This window comes from Eucyclogobius newberryi, unplaced genomic scaffold (assembly GCF_026437365.1).
Source record: "Eucyclogobius newberryi isolate DKJ021-1_F unplaced genomic scaffold, fEucNew1.0.hap1 SCAF_18, whole genome shotgun sequence".
NCBI classification, from domain to species: domain Eukaryota; kingdom Metazoa; phylum Chordata; class Actinopteri; order Gobiiformes; family Gobiidae; genus Eucyclogobius; species Eucyclogobius newberryi.
In genome coordinates, this window is record NW_027315812.1 from 11,360,808 (window position 1) to 11,372,317 (window position 11,510).

Here is an 11,510-nt window from a genome sequence, read left to right on the forward strand (position 1 = left end):
AAAGGACATACTTCACAGCTTCATGGTGAATACTTCAGATACTGACAGTGAAATGTGTCAGAGGTGCTGATACAACACCAGGCATGAGTATTATCAACTTCCTGTTATAGGAAATATTTCAAATGAGAACATTTTTATTCAGAACTTTTCATCCCTCTGTAACCCAAGGATATACATATTCTTAAAGTGCAGGTGACAGTGTTAAACTACACATTTCAATAAAACGTATGATAATGATTAAGATTTAACTAAAAATGTTGCTTATTTTTCCCAAGTTTGACAATCTTGGTGAAGTTTATGTTATTTCTTGGTTGGACACGGGCAGCAAATGTTACATAGGTGATTCCACAACTGTTATCTAGCAACCATACTATAAATAAAGGGCCAAAATCCATATAAATTAACCAATTGTAATGATTTGACAAATAATAACACTCGATAACACTTTTTTTAAATAACATTTTGTTTAAAAAAATATATATGTAGGTTGATATATTTTTAATCAGTTGTACTTCTTGTACTTTTCAACTTTGATTTAAAAATGTTTCTTGACAAACAGTAACTTGACTAATAAACATTTACCACAGATACTATCCCACCAGACTAAGTAATAATTAACCTGTCACATGCACATGGAATGCTCTTGTCAAAATGTCTAAAGTAAAATAGTCAACAAAATATTGTGTTTTCAATACTTTTTTTGTTTTTGTCAGTTTGTATTTATATAACACTTGTGCACAGCTGGGTGGCTTAGGGGTTTGCCTCCACTACACATGCAGGTCACTTTGCAGACTGTCTCTCCCGTTCTCCCCCACATCATAGTTACTACTCCAATTATGCATCATAAACATAAACATAACCAACATTTGCTTCTATCTTCTCTAAATATTTTTGCTCAGCTCTGTTCCAGTCCAGGCCAGTCCCACCTTGAATGAAGCCATATGAATAACACTGTCCCTTAGCAACACGCGTAGCAACACAAAGAATCTCACAAAGGCTCTTAAACTCTGAGGCGTGGAGTGAAGTGCAGGTCACGCTCTCTGCTCCGCTTGGACGTGGGCTGCTGCTTCTGTAGAGACACTTTCCATGGACTCGATACATTTTTTTTACCTTTAGTTGTTGTAATTTAACTCTCGCGTGAGATTTATGGCCCATGACAGAGGAAGAAGTGCACACTGACAGCGGCATAGGGGTATTGACCTTATGTAATGTAAATATTACTGTAAGTCTGACTACATTTACGACAGTGTGCTGTTTTATGTGGCCTCCAGGTTGATGTAGGTGTGAAAGTTGCAATACAAGTCAAAGATAAAGCAACTTATCTTGTGTAGCATTTTTTTTAAAACAAACGAGATATACATAGCTCTAATAAGTAACATTTTGCATTTACACAAACAATTTAAATATGAAGAAATATAGAGTCAAAAACGAGCAAATGATAATAACTGCAGATAAAAGTTACATAAAAAGATTATTTAGACAAAAGATTTGAGTTAAAAGCCAAATTTCAATTTGATGTAAACCTGTTTTTTTTTAGATCTTAACCTACATACTTTTGCTTTGCGTAAATATTTGACAAAGGTATGGCGAGATAAAGGTATGGCTGACCTAAATGGGTTGCAAAGCATTCTCTTGTCTAAACCATTCACAGTTGACAAGTAAAGTTACAAAGTATATAGTAGTCAGACAGCGAGGAGTTCACACAAACTAAAGAATGTTAGAATTTTTTTTTGTTTTTTTAAACATAATGTGCATTAAAAGGCCATGGACTGGAGAAGCTGGGATTAGACTCATCATAAATAAAAGTGAAATAAATCAGCTCCTTTTCTTTTGGATGTCGGTGCAGAGAATTAATGATATAAATACATTTGAAGGTGCATTATCTTTTCCTGTCTGTGATAAAATTGATCTATAAGTTGTTAAAGGAAATACGTGGACAATGTGCGAGGTCCTCTTGTCACAGATGATGTTTAATGCCATACTGTGGAACATTCCAGGCCAATAAACCGCATCAGAAATAACACCAGACAAGCAGAAAAGTTACAAAGTGCACATTGCCATGTCGGTGTGAGTTAATTCAGCAAAAAAGACCATAATCCGACGAACTGAAAGCCAAAAGTCAGAAGATCATGTCAAAACATCTCTCTTGGGTCGACACATTTTCCTCATTCGTGGGTTTTAGCTTCTGTTTTATGCAACATTCTAAGGACTTTTTCCCCATTCAAAAGACATTTGTTTTAAATGGGTAATAGCTATGGCAACAATTCTAATGTCTCATCATTCTAAAACCCGTGCAATAAAATAAGGCACTGTCCCACACCTGCAACACAACACTAAACGCTCCACTGAACATAGCTTCCCTCATTAGCCCATTTCGGCTCGCTATTACATTTCACTTTCATATTTGCCCTTTCTATTCTAACAATTTCTGCAACCCAAGAAGGAATCTCGAGTTACAACAGGAAGTATATTTAAGAGTACAAAAGGCCTTGGCCCGGTCACTCACGGCGCAGAGGATGGTATTTTGACGCTAAACTGATACAGTAGATTACAGTCAATGGAGGGTTTCTTGTGTAGCTGTGATTTTCTGACAATGTGAGCTCAGTCTGTCAGAAGGTGTAAGATATATTACGACGCTGAGAGAGTTAACACATGAGTTAAACCTATAAGTCTGATTTAAGGTGTCACGTCGTGTCATTGTGCAGACTTTTGCCAATAACATGTGACAGTCAGTGGATGAAATGTGGAGTTCACCTGAGGCCATAAGATCACACTTTGACAAGACTCAGGAGAACAAATGCTGGTGGGTTTGATTCAATATTGCAACATTATGATCTATTAAAATGACTTGAGCGTGTCCTAGATTGCAAAAACTCGCCAACATGTCGTATACACATGTTCTGGACACGCTTAAGGCTCAACTCGTACTGGTCAAACATCTTTGCAACACTATCTGTGAGTCTTCAGTTCTCTGTAAGTGCTGACGCTCTGACCGCTGTCTTCGTGATGATCAACTCCTCTTGTGTCGCCGACTACGAAGTGTGTCATCGCCTTGACCACACGAGCGCCAGACGCCTCATTCTGCTTAAATGGAAACGTAAAGTACCCCTGGTTACAAGACATCGTACAGCATATTCACTAATTATATAGTCCATAATACATGAGTCCCCTATTTACAATACATATCATGACAACAACATGTAAGAATTGCTCTGGAAAAGTGGATGGGAGGAAAGACACAACAACACTCTTGGAACAGTCACTTTGATCTTCAGCTTTACTTTTTTGTTGTTGTACTTTGTCCATTTTTAAAACTTGTAATGTCTATATTATGGTTTATTTATTTATTATTTTTTAATTTGATTATTAAATGTGCTATGCTGTTCCTCTCGTCCATATTGTTATACCTGTTTATCCATTTCGCCCCTTTATATGCTCCTTGCTGGTAATAATGCTGATAATTGAATACACGGGTAAATGGACACAGACTTTAGGTTCATGTTCCGGGTTTGAGCAAACAAAATATATAAATAAAGATGATAAAAATTGAGTAATCAATTCAGTCGCTTCTGAAGACCAAAAATCAGCTCAGTTCGTTATCAAGAGTGATACATTTGAAGTACATCTTTAAATGGCTTCTTCAGCATAACTATTTTTTTATGTGATACTTTTACTTGTGTACTTTTGTGCTCCTGTAGCTGCGTTTTCTCTTGAGTAACCAAACTAAGTACTTCATCCAACACTGATATCGGCCCACACATACCAGACGTTGCAGTAAGATGAAATTTGAGAGTTTTCCCAGGAGTATACAGTATGCAGTACCCCCCCCCCCCTATTGTTTGAGGAAAGACGATACGAGGTTCATGTCAAGTGAGCGTTTGTACTGTAAACCTCACGGAGCAGAACAGACAGGATCACGACAGGAACAGAACTCACGCCTCGGTTTCTCCACGTTCTGCTCATGTTACGTTACATAACCATCTACAGCCCGGTGTTGGAATACATGCGTTGTCAGAGTCACATGGGAGCTCTGGGTAGTGGTTTGTAAATGTACAAGGCAAATGCAGCTTTAATACAAACTCAAACCCACAAACTCACCCCCACGTATCATCTGCGTATTGCTTCTACTGATGTAATATTCTTTGAGTATTACCTCTTAGTTACGTTGACTTTTGCCTTCTATCAATTTTAACAACCAAGTCATTAAGATTAAAATCCAAATCCTCGTAACGGTCGATCAGAACGCCTACTCTATGAAATTAATTAAATAAAAACAGGAACAATGAAATGAAAGTGCAAATCTAAAACCTCCTCCTTATATTGAAGCTAATGTCAGAAAATGTGTACCCAGATAATACAATTTCTATAGCTGCATCATCCTCTCCTTGAACCGACACCTTAAGGTGGTGGAGGGGTTTGAGGGCCCGAATGATCCCGGGAGCTATGTTGTCCGGGGCTTCATGCCCCTGGAAGGGTCTCCCAAGGCAAACAGGTCCTAGGTGACGGGTCAGACAAAGATCGGTTCAGAAGCCTCTTATGACGACGACACGAACAAGGCCGTTTACGTCGCCCGGATCGGCGTCACCGGGGCCCCATCCTGGAGCCAGGCCTGGGATGGGTGCTCCATGGCGAGCGCCTGGTGGCCGGGTCTTACCCCACGGGGCCCGGCCGGGCACAGCCCGAAAGAGCGACGTGGGGCCGCCCTCCCGTGGGCCCACCACCCGCAGGAGGATCCATAAGGGGCCGGTGCAGAGAGATCTGGGCGGCAGTCGACGGCAGGGGCCTCGGCGACCAGATCTCCAGACACAGAGACTAACTCTGGGGACATGGAATGTCACCTCGCTGGGGGGGAAAGAGCCTGAGCTTGTGCGGGAGGTTGAGCGATACGACTAGATATAGTCGGCCTCACCTCCACGCACAGTTTGGGCTCTGGAACCCATCTCCTCGAGAGGGGCTGGACGCTCCACTTCTCTGGTGTTGCCCGCGGGGAGAGGCGGCGGGCTGGTGTGGGCTTGCTTATAGCCCCTCAGTTCAGCCGCCACGTGTTGGAGTTTACCCCGGTGAACGAGAGGGTCGCGTCCCTCCGCCTTCGGGTGGGGGACAGGTCTCTCACTGTTGTGGCGGCCTACGGGCCGAACAGCAGTGCAGAGTACCCGGCCTTCTTGGAGTCCTTGGGAGGGGTACTGGACAGTGCACCGACCGGGGACTCCGTTGTTCTACTGGGGGACTTCAACGCCCACGTGGGCAATGACAGTGACACCTGGAGAGGGGTGATCGGGAAGAACGGCTTCCCCGATGTGAACCCGAGCGGTGTTCAGTTATTGGACTTCTGTGCTAGCCACGGATTGTCCATAACGAACACCATGTTCAAGCACAAGGGTGTCCATCAGTGCACATGGCACCAGGACACCCTAGGCCGGAGGTCAATGATCGACTTTGTTGTCGTGTCATCAGACCTCCGGCCGCGTGTCTTGGACACTCGGATGAAGAGAGGGGCAGAGTTGTCAACCGATCACCACCTGGTGGTGAGTTGGATCCGCTGGCGGAGGAGGAAGCCGGACAGACTTGGCAGACCCAAGCGCATTGTGAGGGTCTGTTGGGAACGTCTAGTGGAGCCCTCTGTCAGTAGGGTATTCAACTCGCACCTCCGGGAGAGCTTCTCCCATGTCCCGGGGGAGGTTGGGGACATTGAGTCCGAGTGGACCATGTTCTCCGCCTCCATTGTTGATGCGGCTGCTCGGAGTTGTGGTCGCAAGGTCTCCGGTGCTTGTCGTGGCGGCAACCCCCGAACCCGGTGGTGGACACCGGAAGTAAGGGATGCCGTCAGACTGAAGAAGGAGGCCTATCAGGCCACTCTGGCTTGTAGGTCTCCGGAGGTCATCGACGGGTATCGGCAGGCCAAGCGAGCCGCGGCTCGTGCTGTCGCAGAGGCAAAAACCCGGGCCTGGGAGGAGTTCGGGGAGGCCATGGAGGAGGACTATCGGTCGGCACCAAAGAAATTCTGGCAAACCGTCCGGCGCCTCAGGAGGGGGAAGCAGTGTCTCACCAACACCGTTTACGGTGCGGATGGAGGCCTGCTGACCTCAACTGGGGATGTCGTCGGACGGTGGAAGGAATACTTTGAGGATCTCCTTAATCCCTCAGTCACGTCTTCCGAAGAGGAAGTAGAGACCGGGGACTCGGAGGCTGGCTCATCCATCACCCAAGCTGAAGTCACTGAGGTTGTTCGCAAACTCCTCGGTGGCAGGGCTCCGGGGGTGGATGAGATCCGCCCTGAGTACCTAAAGTATCTGGATGTTGCAGGACTGTCTTGGTTGACACGTCTCTGCAACATCGCGTGGCGTTCGGGGACCGTGCCTCTGGACTGGCAGACCGGGGTGGTGGTCCCTCTGTTCAAGAAGGGGGACCGGAGGGTGTGTTCCAACTACAGAGGGATCACACTCCTCAGCCTCCCGGGTAAGGTCTATTCCAAGGTACTGGAGAGGAGAATCCGACCGATAGTCGAACCTCGGATTCAGGAGGAGCAGAGTGGTTTTCGTCCCGGTCGTGGAACACTGGACCAGCTCTATACCCTCCATCGGGTGCTCGAGGGCTCATGGGAGTTTGCCCAACCAGTCCACATGTGCTTTGTGGATCTGGAGAAGGCTTTCGACCGTGTCCCTCGGGGTGTCCTTTGGGGGGTGCTCCGGGAGTACGGGGTCCGGGGACCTTTGCTCAGGGCTGTCCGGTCCCTGTATGACCGGAGCAGGAGCTGTGTTCGCATTGCCGGCAGTAAGTCAGACCTGTTCCCAGTGCATGTTGGACTCCGCCAGGGCTGTCCTTTGTCACCGGTTCTGTTCATAATTTTTATGGACAGAATTTCTAGGCGCAGTCAGGGGTCAGAGGGTGTCCGGTTTGGGGACCACAGGATCTCATCTCTGCTGTTTGCAGACGATGTTGTCCTGATGGCTCCATCAAACCCGGACCTGCAACATGCACTGGGACGGTTTGCAGCCGAGTGTGAAGCGGCTGGGATGAGAATCAGCACCTCCAAATCGGAGGCCATGGTTCTCGACCGGAAAAAGGTGGCTTGCCCTCTCCAGGTGGGTGGGGTGTCCTTGCCCCAAGTGGAGGAGTTCAAGTATCTCGGGGTCTTGTTCACGAGTGAGGGAAGGATGGAGCGTGAGATCGACAGGCGGATCGGTGCAGCGGCTGCAGTGATGCAGTCGCTGCATCGGACCGTTGTGGTAAAGAAGGAGCTGAGCCGAAAGGCAAAGCTCTCTATTTGCCGGTCGGTCTACGTTCCTACCCTCACCTATGGTCATGAGCTTTGGGTAGTGACCGAAAGAACAAGATCGCGGATACAAGCGGTCGAAATGAGTTTCCTCCGCCGTGTGGCTGGGCGCTCCCTTAGAGATAAGGTGAGGAGCTCGGCCACACGGGGGGAGCTTGGAGTAGAGCCGCTGCTCCTCCACGTCGAGAGGAGCCAGCTGAGGTGGCTCGGGCATCTGTTTCGGATGCCTCCTGGGCGCCTCCCTCGGGAGGTGTTTCAGGCATGTCCCACCGGGAAGAGGCCCCGGGGAAGACCCAGGACACGCTGGAGAGACTATGTCTCTCGGCTGGCCTGGGAACGCCTCGGGATTCCCCCGGAGGAGTTAGAGGAAGTGTCTGGGGAGAAGGAAGTCTGGGAGTCCCTGCTCAGACTGCTGCCCCCGCGACCCGGCCCCGGATAAAGCGGCAGAAGATGGATGGATGGATGGATATAGCTGCATCATACATATTAAACAGAGTACATAATAACGCTACCACATATAAATATAGGTATGAATATAGGTCTGTATTGAATAATGTCCCTCCACTCACAATCTCACAATAATTGCCTTTAAAGGAGACACATTATGTTTTTTCAGGTACTTAGCAATAGAAACAGGTCCTTTGATCCTCCCTGTTCAAAACTGCAGAACTGTTCATAGTGACATTTAACTGTGGCAAGCAGCGCAGTCACACAGACATGAATAATCACAACTAAGTACAGGGATGTGGGCGGGGATAGGGGGTAGGTGGCAGCATTCAAGCCTCAGTTGCAGGACGATACAGGACGGCTCATCGATCAAAATACACTTAACAGTGAGTAAACTATGAAGTGGATTTTGCACAATCTTTATTTATATATATATATATATATATATATATATATATATATATTTTATAAGAGTTTTATAAGAGCTTTTCTATAAGACTGTTTTTTTTTTACAAGTTATCGGTTTTTGGGCCCGAGCGCCACAAGCTGGCGAGAGGCCTGTTAGTCCCGTAAGTCCGTGCGAAGCCCACTTCCAAACACTCACTAACGCACTCCTCCACTCATGCACGCCCCGTGCATACTAATTAGTAGTAGGAAAATGGAACATTACCGTTGTAAACGGGCGAAGCCCGTGCAAAAGTGCGCACTAAACGAGCACTTTACATTGGGATGACGACCGCGCTAATTAGCTCACAAATACGTTCCCCATCTCTTGCATGTTCCGTGCATATAAGCATGTAATGCAAAAATTGAACATTATTACTGTATAGAGGGCCAAAAACACAAAATGGGCGGAGCCCACTCAAAATTAACGAAAGTACCCATCAGTGACCAGGGACCCACACCATGAGGTAGGAAAGCGCGAGCGCTTTCCGAAAATGTATAGTTTATGATATTTGAAAAATGGGAAACATTGTTTTCGCATCGGAATATTCTTCTTCTTTTTCTTCTTTCTTTCTTCTTCTCGGGACCAACCCCCCTATTTTTCACCCAGTGAACATTGACGAAAAGTCACAAAAATTTGCACACCTCTAAAAATCGTGCCTTTCTACATTCTGGCTATTTCCTTTTTCTAAAATAAAAAAATTGGCGCGTCAGCGCCCCCAAATGTACCAAAAATGCATTGAGAGATAGGAAATGACCCAAAAAAAATCTGATCGTAGAATCATGAAATTTGGCGCAGAGGTAGATGGTGACAAGAGAAGTAAAAAATATTATTACGGCAACGCCGTCCACCCAACCAAATGTCGGCCATATTGGTTCAAAAATGGCTAAGCATGACTCGGGAGTTTTTCCAAACGTCGTACTTTTACGAACTTTTACTCCCAGGGCGTTGGCTCTAAAAAGCTGAAATTTGGTGAAAATACTACTGAGGAGTGGGACATCAAAAGTTATTCAAATTACATTGATACCTGTCACGGTCTCTGTGCGGCGAAGCCGCAAACTGTAGCTAGAATTTCAGAAATCTCCCAAATTTAACATTTCTGCCGTTTGCGCAGATAAAGTTCGAATTGCGTCAAATTAGAATCAGTTGTTAAACTCTTTGCCCTAAACCTACTTGAAGTGAAATAAATTAATTTGGCGCCACAGCGCCCCCTACAGATTTTATATGGAGGTTAAATGTTTAGTTTTGCGAAATTATATGAAATTTGACACACAACTCAATTTTGGCATCCCCATCAAAAAAGTCAATGAGACCCATGTCATAATTGTTATGGCTTTGCTGTAGCGATGACCAAAACCTCCCATGTTATTCCAATGGGGAAATCGCCAGAACATGTTTACACTTTATACTTTCACAAACTCCTCCCAGGGCGTTAGAGAGACAGGGCGGTGAGACTCATCTTCAGGGGTGGACCATCAAAAGTTATCCACATTTTTATTCAAAGAGTCACGGTGTCTGTGCGGCAAAGCCGCACATTTTGCCAAGAATTAAAAATAAAATAGCTTTTTGATGGTAAAACAAAGGGGAGAAGATGTGACAGCGTCACAGATTCAGCAGTAGGCGTAAAAGGACAATTGGGGCGCGTTAGCGCCCCCTCCTCTTGCGGCGTGGCGGCGGCGTGGCGAGGGCCGATCATTGCCGCTTGCGGCTATATTTTATTATTTACTTCTGTATCTACTTTGTGTTGCAACACTGGAATTTCCCCATTGTGGGACAAATAAAGGCTTATCTTATCTTATATTTCCCATAATAAAGTTGGTTCTCTGTGTAGTAATACATTATACATCGCTTTCTGTGCCTTGTTTAGTCACAACGGAACAGACAGATGTTTCCCAGCTCTGAGCCGTGCGCCACAACAGTTTACTTGCCTCCACGGCTCGGACAAAGGCCCAACCCATGGCAATAACGTTCAAAAGGGCTCCACCTTCAGGGACGGTGAGAAGGAGTGTTTTGACTCATGTGGTCACATCACCCCAGGCAATAAGTCTTTATATAACTGATATTAACATTCTTATAATAACCTACCTTTTACTTCTTGTTTAATATAATCATATGATGTCATATAGAAAGTAATTTAGAGATGCCACAATTGTATTCAACACGTTTTGGTGTGTCAGGTAAACGCCCTGCAGAGGATTATGCTCAAAGTACAGCTGTCTGTGACTGTAGAACTTTATTGACAGGAGAAAGAACAGCAGAACAGCAGCTGTTTATGTGAGAGATTCTGCAAATATTTCAGCAACTAGGCAACCATCTTTACACCAAACCTGTACTGTAAGTGCATATGACAGGCACACTACTACTGAACATAGTTAAGATCTTGCAATAAGTTTGAAAATTTTGATGAAGTTTATATTTTACTTGGTTGGACACGGGCAGCAAATGTGATATTGAAAAAAACTGTTACCTGGCAACCATGCTGTAAACAAGTGCCAAAGCTCATCCAATTTACACAAGTTATTACTTGATAACACCTTAATCTTTTTAAATTAAAGTTCAAACAACTAGAAAAATGTGTTCCTTGTGCGTAAATTGTCCCTGCATTTTGTATATTTTTGTGTGTTTTGATGAGATGACATCTCAACTATTCCTGTCTTCTTTAATGTAAAAACATTGCACCTTTAAGGAGCCTTCGCTTTCAGATATAAAACTACATGGATATTTTAAATTTCATGAGGCATAAACTGTACACATATACTGTGCGTATTGTGAAAACATAATATAAATTGTTCCCTATCACTACATCATTATCAGTGAGCCGTTTATTTTCACTTCACAAGCAAGCTCTCTTTTGTAACGTATATTTGGCTGCATTTTCCTCTGCAAAATGTTTGGACAATAAAAGAGATTCTCTTTTTGCATTTGACTGGAATTAGGATCATGTCAGTTGTTGATAACAACTGTCAGGTCACATACCAGGCAGAGATAATGGCTGTATATTACTCTTGTAATGTGGAGCAATAAAGAAGTACTACATTATGTCACTGATAAGGCCGGATACTTAACACGCTTGACTTTGCATTGAACTGATGTTATATTTCTTAAAACAAATAAACCACATTTATCTGATGTTTCCAGTCCTTCTTCATTGTATTGACTAAACTTGTATCACTGTCGCCAATCCATAAAAAAGCACTAGGAAATAACTAAACACACATTACTGATCTAAACTAGATGTCCTTCGACCGTTGGCCTCATTTACCTTGCAGTGATGTACAACCATATTTTACTATGACGTTTATCAGGTTTAATGTGATGAGTTCTCCTGAAGCCAACACTGTGCTT